Raw genomic sequence first — 13,224 nt, 5'->3', positions numbered from 1 at the left:
ATACCAGACCACCTGACCTGCCTCTTGAGAAATCTGTATGCAGGTCAGGAAGCAACAGTTAGAACTGGACATGGAACAATAGATGGGTTCCAAATAGGAAAAGGAGTATGACAAGGCTGTATACTGTCACCCTGTTTATTTAACTTATATGCAGAGTACATCATGAGAAACGCTGGATTGGAAGAAGCACAAGCTGGAATCAAGATTGCTGGAAGAAATATCAATAACCTCAGATATGCAGATGACACCACCCTTACGGCAGAAAGTGAAGAGGAACTAAAGAACCTCTTGATGAAAGTGAAAGAGGAGAGTGAAAAAGTTGGCTTAAAGCTCAACATTCAGAAAACAAAGATCATGGCATCCAGTCCCATCACTTCATGGCAAATAGATGGGGAAACCGTGGAAACAGTGTCAGACTTTATTTTTGGGGGCTCCAAAATCACTGCAGATGGTGATTGGAGCCATGAAATTAAAAGACTCTTACTCCTTGGAAGGAAAGTTATGACCAACATAGACAGCATATTAAAAAGCAGAGACATTACTTTGTCAACAAAGGTCTGTCTAGTCAAGGCTATGGTTTTTCCAGTAGTCATGTATGGATGTGAGAGTTGGACTATAAAGAAAGCTGAGCACCGAAGAATTGATGCTTTTGAACTGTAGTGTTGGAGAAGACTCTTGAGAGTCCCTTAGACTGCAAGGAGATCCAACCACTCCATTCTGAAGGAGATCAGCCCTGGGTGTTCATTGGAAGGATTGATGCTAAAGCTGAAACTCCAATATTTTGGTCACCTGATGCAGAGAGCTGACTCATTTGAAAAGACCCTGATGTTGGGAAAGATTGAAGGCAGGAGGAGAAGGGGACAACAGAGGATGAGATGGTTATATGGCATCACGGACTCAATGGACATGAATTTGAGTGGACTCCAGGAGTTGATGATGGACAGGGAGGCCTAGCGTGCTGTGGTGTATGGGGTTGCAAAGAGATGGACACGATTGAGCGACTGAACTGAACTGACTGAACTGAACTCTGTATATAAGTTAAATACAGCCTTGACAAATTCCTTTCCCAATTTGAAACTGGTCTGTTGTTCCACGTCCAGTTCTAACTGTTGCCTCTTGACCTGCATACAGATTTCTCAGGAGGCAGGTCGGGTGGTCTGGTATTCCCATCTCTTGAAGATTTTTCCACAGTTTGTTGTGATCCACACAGTCAAAGGCTTTGGAATAGTCAATAAAGCAGAAATAGATGTTTTTCAGGAACTCTCTCGCTTTTTGATGATCAAAAGATGTTGACAATTTGATCTCTGGTTCCTCTGCCTTGTCTACATCCAGCTTGAACATCTGGAAGTTCACAGTTCAGATACTGTTGAAGCCTGGCTTGGAAAATTTTGAGCTATATTTTGCTAGTGTGTGAGATGAGGGCAATTGTGCACTATTTGGAACATTCTTTGGCATTGCCTTTCTTTGGGATTGGAATGAAAACTGACCTTTTCTAGTCCTGTGGCCACTGCTGAGTTTTCCAAATTTGCTGGCATATTGGTTGCAGCGCTTTCACAGCATCATTTTTTACAATTTGAAATAGCTCAAGTGGAATTCCATCACCTCAACTAGCTTTGTTCGTAGTGGTGCTTCCTAAGACTCACTTGACTTCACATTCCAGGAAGTCTGGCTCTAGGTGAGTGATCACATCATCGTGATTATCTAAGTCATGAAGATCTTTTTTGTATAGTTCTTCTGTGTATTGTTACCACCTCTTCTTAATATCTTCTGCTTCTGTTAGGTCCATACCATTTCAGTCCTTTATTGTGCCCTTCTTTGCATGAAAACTTCCCTTGGTATCTCTAATTTTCTTGAAGAGATCTCTAGCCTTTCCCATTCTATTGTTTTCCTCTATTTCTTTGCATTGATCACTGAGAAAGGCTTTCTCATCTCTCCTTGCTATTCTTTGGAACTCTGCATTCAAATGGGTATATCTTTCCTTTTCTCCTTTGCCTTTCTCTTCTCTTCTTTTCACAGCTATTTGTAAGCCCTCCTCAGACAACAATTTTGCCTTTTTGCATTTCTTCGGGATGGCCTTGATCACTGCCTCCTGTACAATATCATGAACCTCTGTCCATAGTTCTTCAGGCACTCTATCAGACCTAATCCCTTGAATCTATTTGTCGTTTCCACTGTATAGTCATAAGGGATTTGATTTAGATCATACCTGAATGGTCTAGTGGTTTTCTCTACTTTATTCAATTTAATGATCTGAGCTACAGTCAGCTCCTGATCTTGTTTTGGCTGACTGTATAGAGCTTCTCCATCTTTGGCTGTAGATACAATCAATCTGACTTCAGTATTGACTATGGTGATGTCCATATGTAGAGTCTTCTCTTGTGTTGTTGGAAGGGGATTCTCTTCTTCAGGATCCTGACTTGCTGAGAGATCAAGGAACAACTTTCTCAGCTTCCTTTTCCTTGATCCCAAGTTTACAAACTCCTTTCCTGCAGCACTGATGGACAGGGTCATATTATCTCCCTGGGAGCTGAAGAAAGGTGAGTGACTGTTAACTTTTGTTAACAGTCATGCAGGTTCTCTGAGGCAGGCCATTACATATAAATATATTTTCAAAAGCAAGAAACAGTTCCAAGACAGAGTCAGAATTGGCTCTTCCCTACAACAATACTTGTTCTGCCCACTTGGCAGGCATAGGTCAGTGACACGTGGGACCTCAGTGTTTTGTGAATCATGAGGATGCTGGCCCACTTGGGCAGGCCCTCCTCCAGCGCTCTCCTATGACCCCACCCTGGCCTCCTAGTGTGCCTGGACCCTGGTCCAGCTCCCCTCCGGAGACCTGGCAGGGCTCTGGGACCCTGCCCCTGTTGTATCTGCTCACATCCCTATCCTTTTATTTCTCCTTCAAGACATCTTCTCAGTTTACTGTTAATTTTCTTAATTGATTCATATTTTCTTAATTATTATAAAAGTAATCAAATGTCCTGGTTAAAAAAAAAAATGCAAACAGCTCACTGAGATAGAAGATGAAAAGGAGAGGTTTTCCTTTTCCAAGCTTCTCAAGCCCCTCCTGTATCAGTAGCTTCAGTTCAGTTCAGTTCAGTCACTCAGTCGTGTCTGACTCTTTGTGACCCCATGAATTGCAGCACGCCAGGCCTCCCTGTCCATCACCAATGCCCGGAGTTCACTCAGACTCACGTCCATAGAGTCAGTGATGCCATCCAGCCATCTCATCCTCTGTCATCCCCTTCTTCTCCTGCCCCCAATCCCTCCCAACATCAGAGTCTTTTCCAATGAGTCAAATCTTGGCATGAGGTGGCCAAAGTACTGGAGTTTCAGCTTCAGCATCATTCCTTCCAAAGAAATCCCAGGGCTGATCTCCTTCAGAATGGACTGGTTGGATCTCCTTGCAGTCCAAGGGACTCTCAAGAGTCTTCTCCAACACCACAGTTCAAAAGCATCAATTCTTTGGCGCTCAGCCTTCTTCACAGTCCAACTCTCACAGCCATACATGACCACTGGAAAAACCATAGCCTTGACTAGACGGACTTTTGTTGGCAAAGTAATGTCTCTGCTTTTCAATATGCTATCTAGGTTGGTCATAACTTTTCTTCCAAGGAGTAAGTGTCTTTTAATTTCATGGCTGCAATCACCATCTGCAGTGATTTTGGAGCCCCAAAAAATAAAGTCTGACACTGTTTCCCCATCTATTTGCCATGAAGTGATGGGACTGGATGCCATGATCTTCGTTTTCTGAATGTTGAGCGTTAAGCCAACTTTTTCACTCTCTTCTTTCACCTTCTTCAAGAGGCTTTTTAGTTCCTCTTCACTTTCTGCCATAAGGGTGGTGTCATCTGCATACCTGAGGTTATTGATATTTCTCCCGGCAATCTTGATTCCAGCTTGTGCTTCTTCCAGCCCAGTGTTTCTCATGACGTACTCTGCATATAAGTTAAATAAGCAGGGTGACAATATACAGCCTTGACGGACTCCTTTTCCTATTTGGAACCAGTCTGTTGTTCCATGTCCAGTTTTTTTTTTTTTTTTTTTTTTGTGCTAACACGTGAAATACATTTACTAATTAAGACAACCAACACTTTTATTTGCATTTATTTTTTGCGGCATTTATTCCTGGGCCATAAGTTTTTGTTTCTTCAGTTTCTTCTGGGATATCTTTTTCTTCTGTGCAACCTCCTCTTCTGGTTTAGGAACAATCTGTTCTTTTTCAGTAAGGATCATCTCAATGTGTCATGGAGAGCTCATGTGTGGGTTGATCCGACCGTGAGCTCTGTAAGTCCTGCGCCGCATCTTGGGGGCTTTGTTCACTTGGATGTGCTCAATGACCAGAGAATCTACATCTAAGCCCTTAAGTTCAGCGTTACTCTCTGCATTTTTGAGCATGTGTAGTAAAAATTCAGCACTTTTTTTTGGGCCGCCGACCCTGCGTCCAGCCCCACTGTTTAGCCTGTGCACACCTACCAACTCCACCGTTGTAACGACGGAATGGCACACATTGTTTCTTTAAAGTGACATCCTTCAGATACTTGTTGGCTTTTCGGATATGCATACCCTTCATGGCCTGGGCAGTTTCATGAGTGTTCTTAAAGTGAACACGAAGATTTGAACCTCTTGATTTGCATGATTTTGTGGGGTTTTCTGGGTCAAGTGAATAGCGCACCATTTTTAGGGGTCACCTCAGGCCGCTTACCGGAAAAGCCATGTCCAGTTCTAACTGTTGCTTCCTGACCTGCATACAGATTTCTCAAGAGGCAGGTCAGGTGGTCTGGTATTCCCATCTCTTGAAGAATTTTCCACAGTTTATTGTGATCCACACAGTCAAAGGCTTTGGCATAGTCAATAAAGCAGAAATAGATGTTTTTCTGGAACTCTCTTGCTTTTTCCATGATCCAGCGGATGTTTGCAATTTGATCTCTGGTTCCTATACCTTTTCTAAAGCCAGCTTGAACAACTGGAAGTTCACGGTTCACGTATTGCTGAATCCTGGCTTGGAGAATTTTGAGCATTACTTTACTAGCGTGTGAGATGAGTGCAATTGTGCGGTAGTTTGATCATTCTTTGGCATTGCCTTTCTTTGGGATTGGAATGAAAACTGACCTTTTCCAAAAAAAAAAAAAAATGCAAACAGCTGTCTGAGATAGAAGATAAAAAGGAGAGGTTTTCCTTTTCCAAGCTTCTCAAGCCTCCCCTGTATCAGTAGCTTAGCATCCCAGCTAACTCCTTGTTCTCTCCATACAGCCCAGGGCATGAGACAGTCTCTGCTTGCACGGACCCTACCCTGCCCTACTCAGGGAAATTGGCTTGCACAGGCAACCTCACCAGATGTTTGTGGGGATGGAAGGCATATACACCACTAGCCCCTCAGCACAGAAGTCTGAGCCCCCATGCTCATCTCTGGGCAGCAAGGTGACCAGCATCTGCTGGGTGCCTGGCGCTGCTGCCCATACCCCAGCACTGGGGGGAGAAGGAGTAGGAGAGGGGGCTCCTGGCACTGTGCCTGCAAGGGAGTTGCTGACTGGGGTGGTTGACAGCTTTTTCTGAAATGCCAATAAATCACCAATCTCTGCCTGGCTCACTAGGATAGATTCCGTCACTTAAAAACTCTAATCCTCAGAAGCTCATCACCCCCTATCCAGTGTCTTTATCTTCCCATGGCAGTTGATACACATAAGACCTCTGGTTGGTGGTGTCAATTATAAAAATATATGCACAACCTAAAAGTTGAGTTATATTTTATTCAGTGGAAGTTTCTAGGACTTCAAGCCCAGGAAGCAGCATCTCCAAAAACCCTGAGAGAACTGCTCTGAGAAGGCTAGTTGTGCAGCCAGGTTATAAAGAAGTTTTGCAACAAAAGGCAAGTAGTAGAAACAAAAGATTAATTAATTAAAGCTAACTAGTTCCAAAGAATAGCAAGAAGAGATAAGAAAGCCTTCCTCAACGATCGATGCAAAGAAATAGAGGAAAACAACAGAATGGGAAAGACTAAAGATCTCTTCAAGAAAATTAGAGATACCAAGGGAACATTTCATGCAAAGATGGGCTCGATAAAGGACAAAAATGGTATGGACCTAACAGAAGCAGAAGATATTAAGAAGAGGTGGCAATAATACACAGAAGAACTGTACAAAAAAGATCTTCACGACCCAGATAATCATGATGGTGTGATCACTCACCTAGAGCCAGACATCCTGGAATGTGAAGTCAAGTGGGCCTTGGAAAGCATCACTAGGAACAAAGCTAGTGGAGGTGATGGAATTCCAGTTGAGCTATTTCAAATCCTGAAAGATGATGCTGTGAAAGTGCTGCACTCAATATGCCAGCAAATTTGGAAAACTCAGCAGTGGCCACAGGACTGGAAAAGGTCAGTTTTCATTCCAATCCCAAAGAAAGGCAATGTCAAAGAATGATCAAACTACCACACAATTGCACTCATCTCACATGCTAGTAAAGTAATGCTCAAAATTCTCCAAGCCAGGATTCAGCAATACGTGTACCGTGAACTTCCAGTTGTGCAAGCTGGTTTTAGAAAAGGCAGAGGAACCAGAGATCAAATTGCAAACATCCGCTGGATCATGGAAAAGGCAAGAGAGTTCCAGAAAAACATCTATTTCTGCTTTATTGACTATGCCAAAGCCTTTGACTGTGTGGATTACAATAAACTGTGGAAAATTCTTCAAGAGATGGGAATACCAGACCACCTGACCTGCCTCTTGAGAAATCTGTATGCAGGTCAGGAAGCAACAGTTAGAACTGGACATGGAACAACAGACTGGTTCCAAATAGGAAAAGGAGTCCGTCAAGGCTGTATATTGTCACCCTGCTTATTTAACTTATATGCAGAGTACATCATGAGAAACGCTGGATTGGAAGAAGCACAAGCTGGAATCAAGACTGCCGGGAGAAATATCAATAACCTCAGGTATGCAGATGACACTACCCTTATGGCAGAAAGTGAAGAGGAACTAAAAAGCCTCTTGATGAAGGTGAAAGTGGAGAGTGAAAAAGTTGGCTTAAAGCTCAACATTCAGAAAATGAAGATCATGGCATCTGGTCCCATCACTTCATGACAAATAGATGGGGAAACCGTGGAAACAGTGTCAGACTTTATTTTTTGGGGCTCCAAAATCACTGCAGATGGTGATTGCAGCCATGAAATTAAAAGACACTTACTCCTTGGAAGAAAAGTTATGACCAACCTAGATAGCATATTCAAAAGCAGAGACATTACTTTGCCAACAAAGGTCTGTCTAGTCAAGGCTATGGTTTTTCCTGTGGTCATGTGTGGATGTGAGAGTTGGACTGTGAAGAAGGCTGAGCGCCAAAGAATTGATGCTTTTGAACTGTGGTGTTGGAGAAGACTCTTGAGAGTCCCTTGGACTGCAAGGAGATCCAACCAGTCCATTCTGAAGGAGATCAGCCCTGGGATTTCTTTGGAAGGAATGATGCTGAAGCTGAAACTCCAGTACTTTGGCCACCTCATGCGAAGATTTGACTCATTGGAAAAGACCCTGATGTTGGGAGGGATTGGGGGCAGGAGGAGAAGGGGACAACAGAGGATGAGATGGCTAGATGGCATCACTGACTCGATGGACATGAGTCTGAGTGAACTCCGGGCGTTGGTGATGGACAGGGAGGCCTGGCGTGCTGTGATTCATGGGGTCGCAAAGAGTCAGACACGACTGAGCGACTGAACTGAACTGAGATATCTAATTAAAGTTAATTAAAGAAAACTAGATATCTCAAGGAATTTAACAATTTTCTACATATGGAAAGATGCAAAAGTCTGGGCTTACTGAAATCATTCCTTTGCTATGCACCTCAGCTATCTGGGTCCAGTATCCTATGACTTCACATCCCGAATTTCCTCTGAGATCACCATAGGGAGTGGCTACAGCCTGGTGGCTGCTAGACGTCAGGTATTTGCTTCCTTCCTAAGTTCCTTTGGACCCACCAGCTCACTGTTGGTGGTGGCTGAAATTGCTGATGACTGTGACATCCTTTGTTTACTGATATGTCAGGAAATATTCCATTTCTCAGAGGCATCACATCTGCAGACCTTTGGCCATGGGACTAGGCATGAAGGGTGAGTGTACTCTCTCTGGGTCTTTCTAGGATATAACCACTGGCCAGATGTGCCTGATTTCTGGTCCCAGTCTGTCCTGGCTGCAATGAAACCTTGAATGGAATGCTTTCCCTGGGAGAATGGCATTGAAACATGCATAATATCATATATGAAATGAGTCGCCAGTCCAGGTTCGATGCATGATCTGGATGTTTGGGGCTGGTGCACTGGGACGACCCAGAGGGATGGTATGGGGAGGGAGGAGGGAGGAGGGTTCAGGATGGGGAACACATGTATACCTGTGGTGGATTCATTTTGATATACGGCAAACCAATACAATATTGTAAAGTTAAAAAATAAATAAAAATTTATAACTCAAAAAGAAAGAAGAAAAGTGAAAGTAAAATAAATAAATAAATAAATTTACTTAGGAAAAAAAAAAAGAAATGCTTTCTCTTTCTTTATCTCAGTTTCCCCATCTTTACTAATCAACATTGATTGAATTCACTGTTTTACTTGTAAATACAGTTTATTTGGGAACTTCCCAGTGGCTCAATCAGTAAAGAATCTTCCTGCGATGCAGGAGACATGGGTTGGATCAGGAAGATCCCCTAGTGAAGAAAATGGCAACCCACTCCAGTATTCTTGCCTGGGAAATCCCATGGACAAAGGAACCCAGAGGACTACAGTCCATGGGGTTGCAAGAGAGTCAGACACAACTTAGCAACTAAACCCCCATCAGTGGCTCAGAGGTATAGAATCTTCCTGAAATGCAGGACACCTGGGTTTGATCCCTGGATTGAGAAGATCCCCTGGAGAAGGAAATGGCAACCCATTCCATTCAGTATTCTTGCCTAGAGAATTCCATGGACAGAGAAGCCTGGCAGGCTACAGTTTATGGGGTCTCAAAAGAGTTGGACATGACTTAGGGGCTAAACAACACTTTATTTATAATATCTTTGAGTCCTAATACTCATTCCTTAAGGCAGGTACTCACTTTGTCCTTGTCCTCCATGTTGTTACAAATTTTACAACCTAAGGCATGGAGAGGTCAAAGGGCATCCCTATAGGGCACAAGACCAGTGGGTGGCAGAGCTACGGTTTGAGCAATCTAAGCACAGCCCCCATGTTCTGGCTTGCCGACTCAGGAGGCCAAAAGGGGAATTCTTCAGTCCAGCAGGAGCCCCAGGTCCTCTTTTCACAAGGGACTTGGGGGATGAGGAGAGAGAGCAAGCCTTGGAAAGCACTTGCCAGCTTCATACCATTCAGGGAGGCCCATGAGTAGACGAGGAAGGCTGGGGACCCTCCAAGCTGTGGAGTGAGAGCCCCCAGGGGCTTTCACAGACAACACAGGCTTGGGCCCGGAGCAATGGCCAGAGGCTGGTTCGTAGACATCTTCACCTCCCCCACCCCTCACCCCAAGATGGCTGTGGCCACCTTCCTCTCAAAATCTCAAAGCCCCAAAGTGAAACAGGAGGGAATGGGGCAGGGTACAATCTTTAAATACATCTAAGATGGTAGATGAGTTGACTTCCACTAGGCCTTAAGCCTCAGTATACTCTCACCGTGACACAACAGCAAGCTAAGTGATACACCCACAGACGACATGACAGTTCCAAGGCCAACCATCAAAACCCACAAGTGGACAGTGCCCCCATTCCTGGACATCTCTGTCTCTTCCTCAAAATAGTTGGAATAACCCTTCCACTCATTAGCCTATGAAATTACTCAGCCCATGAAAACTAAGCACACCATATTTAAGGGCCTTTCCCCTTACAAGATGGCCCACACTCTGTCTGTGGAGTGTTTCTCTCTAAATAAATCCACTTCTTACCTATCACTTTGTCTCTCATTGAATTCTTTCTACAACAAGATATCAAGAACCTGAGCATCATTAGGTCCTGAAACCAGCTATGTGATCTCATTTGGAAGACTGAGGCTTTGGCTTAGGTTTTGGCGAGGTCCAAATCCTAATCTGAGGTGAACAGTTTCAACAGGGCCAGCCCCACCAGTCACCTGAGCATTTCCCCCTAGTGCAGTGGTCTGGGGCTTCAGCTGAGGATGCAGCCTTTGCTCACTTGTCCTTCCCTGGGGCTCTTTTGCAGGCAGGGGGACCTACGGGCCCTGCTGCCGAGGAGGGGGGTGACAGCAAGAACTAGTGGCCCATCAGGGCTGTCCCCATCCCCCCAGACATGTCTCGAAGGGAGAGGCCCAGGAGGCCCTGGTCACTGGTGCAGATGGAAAGGACTCCAGTCCCTGTCACATACACACCTCCTGGGGGAACCACGCTGAGGACTGTGGTTTCAAGAGAGAGAAACCTGAATCCAACAAGCTCCAGAAGAAGGGGGTTTGTTGGAAGCTACTGGGGCTTCTCACCACTCATGCGCCTCAGGGACAACTAGAATAAAAGACTCAAATACTACAGGGTGCGGCCCACCCGGCCCTGCCCTGTTGCTACATCTGTCTTCCCGACTTCCTCCACACGGGAGTGACCTCATGGCCTCGGCCAGCAGCGGCCTGAAGCAGGGTTTCGATTCCTGGCCAGAGGCTGAGTCCAGGCCACAGTGGTGAGAGCATCATATGCTGGTACTAGACCAGTGGTCAGTGATCAGGCCTTGGCTCTTTGGCTTTAAGGAAAAGAATTCCCACAAAGACAAAAAGGAGTGAAACAAAGTATTTATTAGGACAAAAAAGAGTACAGCACCTCTGGATAGACATACAGGCAGACTCAGAGAGAGCTGGGCCCTCATGGAGGTTTAAATCACTTTCTTTGGGGTTTCCTTTGGCCAATTATTTTGATTTGCCTGGTTCAGAGTCCATATTTGGAATATCTCGATCTTCCCATGTGTGTAGGTGCATCTCTTAGCCAACATGGATTCTTCTGAAGAGGCCTATGGGTAGTCATCATCACTTGCCTTTTGACCATCAGGGAACATTCATTTCTCCACATGTGTAGTCAGGGAGGTCTTCTGACTTTGAGAAAGAGAAATACGTGGTCTCTTATCTTCTATCAGAGCAGGGCCCAGACTCCTCTCCCAATTTTCCTGCTATTCTCATCTTGAAGTATTAATCCATAGGGAACAAATCTCCAATTGCTCCTCTAGGGTGAGGAGGGGGCCCGTCAACCCCCAGCCACAGGAAATACAAGGCTGCCACAGCTCCAGCCATCACCAGAGGGGGACTGCTCCCTTGCCTTACTTCCAGCCTGTCAAATCCAAGAAAGGGGCTTTGATTGGCCAAGCTCGTGTCAGTAGCCCATTCCTAGCCCAATCAGGTTGCCGAGAGGGCAGGACAACGTGACATAGGCAAAGCCATTGGCTAGAGAAGGAAACTGGAGAAGGAGACTCACTGAGGGCCAGGAAGTCAATTCAGTTGTTTGTATCTGTTACACCTCTGTGAGATTTCATTTCCTCACCAGTGAATTGATGCTGATGTCAGTGACCACTTCATGGGTGGTTGTAGTTTAATGATAAGATAGTGAAGTAAATAGTTTGGTGCCTAGAAGTAATCCACAAATATTGGCTTTATTATTGTTGATGTTAATAGGATTTGCTGTAGCTAAGTGAGGAATAAGGTTCCCACTGAGAAGGTTGTGGGTGGAGCAGGGCCTCAGCTGTCGGTCCTGCCTGAACCCCAGTATTCTTGACGTCACTCGCCCGTTAACACGCCCCAGGCAGCAGAGAGGAGGGCTCCCTCCCCAGCTGAACCCCACCCCACCCCCATCTCAGTTTCTTGGTCATCAAACGGACAATAATCCAGACTTGTTTTCCTTTGCTACAGTTGCGAGCAGCAAGCATGAAAGCCTGCAAAGGGGAAACTGCAACGTCTTACTAACAGTTTATTGTTGTTATTAATTATCAGCTCCAGAAAACTGCTGGGATTATGAGCGGGTATTTTCCCCACGTTTCCTCTAAAGGCCATTACAACGAGGGAAGCCAAGCAGACTTAATTTGCTAATGCCAACCACTAAATTATGCAAAACCAGATCTGCTAATGAATTTCTCCCCTCTGGCTGCCAGTGCTGATTAGTTTGGGGTGCCTTGTTGGAGGGAGAGGCAGGGAAGGGGCCCAGTGCTCAGCTCCCTCTTCCACACCCAGGCAGCCTGCACACGCCCCCTGGATGAGGGCCTCTTAAGATGTGACTCCCTACCCGAGAGGCCTCGAGGGGGCTGAGGAGCTTCTTTGGTAATTCAAGATGGTTTTCGGTTTCTTCGGTTTGAAAAGAATCTCATAGCTTATTTCAGAGGAAGAAAAAGAACACCTTTGAATTAAATGTGAGCCCAGAGCTTGGGAGCCAAGATGGCGGAGGAGTAGGACAGGGAGAACACTTTCTCCCCCACAAATTCATCAAAAGAGCATTTAAACGTCGAGTAAATTCCACAAAACAACTTCTGAATGCCGGCAGAGGACATCAGGCACCCAGAAAAGCAATCCAACTCTTCGAAAGGAGGTAGGAAAAAATATAAAAGACAAAAAAAGAGACAAAAGAGGGAGGGACGGAGCTCCATCCCGGGAAGGGAGTCTTAAAAAGAGAGAAGTTTCCAAACACCAGGAAACCTTCTCACTGCCGAATCTGTGCCAAGCTTTGGAAGCACAGAGGGCAACATAACAGGAAGAAAAAATAAATAAACAATTAAAACTCGAAGATTGCGAGTCCTACGATAACTCCCCCAGCGGAGAAGCAGCGCAGACGCCTGCAGGCGCCATTAACAAGCGGGGGCTGGGCAGGGAGGCGCGGCGCGGGCTGCATCGCTTAGAGTAAGAATCTGGCCTGAATACCCTAAGCACTATCTGAGCGAAATAATTTGGGCTAACAAACCAGACTGTGGGATATCTACCACGTGAAAAGCCAGCCCCAACCTAAGACCGCCAGGCCTGCGCACGGAACAAAGAATTGAACAGATATAGCCGGCTGCAGACCTTCCCCCTCCGGTGACAGGCAGCCAGAGCCGGAAGGGGGCAATCGCAGCCCCAGAGAGACATTATCTATAAAACTGTAAGCAGGCTTCTTTGCTAACTAAAACTTCTTGGGGGTCTGGACGGTTAACATCTGCCTAAGAAGGTGCGCCGGTTTTGCGCCCAGATAACCGAGTGGCGGGGAGGCGATAAGTCGCAGCATTGGCGCTCGCCAAACACCTCATCACTTG

The 13,224-nt window shown here is 45.4% G+C and overlaps 1 long non-coding RNA gene and 1 pseudogene across 1 annotated transcript; both read right to left on the bottom strand.

Moving 5' to 3' along the window:
- Positions 1–4,091: 4,091 nt before the first annotated feature.
- Positions 4,092–4,710, bottom strand: LOC147353150 (large ribosomal subunit protein uL22 pseudogene; annotated as a pseudogene).
- A 6,028-nt stretch (positions 4,711–10,738) lies between these two features.
- LOC147353149 (uncharacterized) lies at positions 10,739–12,363 on the bottom strand. The gene is made up of 2 exons (XR_015145432.1): positions 12,228–12,363; positions 10,739–11,050 (listed from the first exon to the last, which is right to left on the bottom strand). It is a non-coding gene; the product is annotated as an uncharacterized LOC147353149 (long non-coding RNA).
- Between the last annotated feature and the right edge of the window lie 861 nt (positions 12,364–13,224).

This window comes from Bos grunniens, chromosome 18 (genome assembly GCF_055505025.1).
Source record: "Bos grunniens cultivar Pamir isolate PY7600 chromosome 18, Bosgru_T2T1.0, whole genome shotgun sequence".
NCBI lineage: Eukaryota > Metazoa > Chordata > Mammalia > Artiodactyla > Bovidae > Bos > Bos grunniens.
This window is presented reverse-complemented; position numbering and strand designations above follow the sequence as displayed.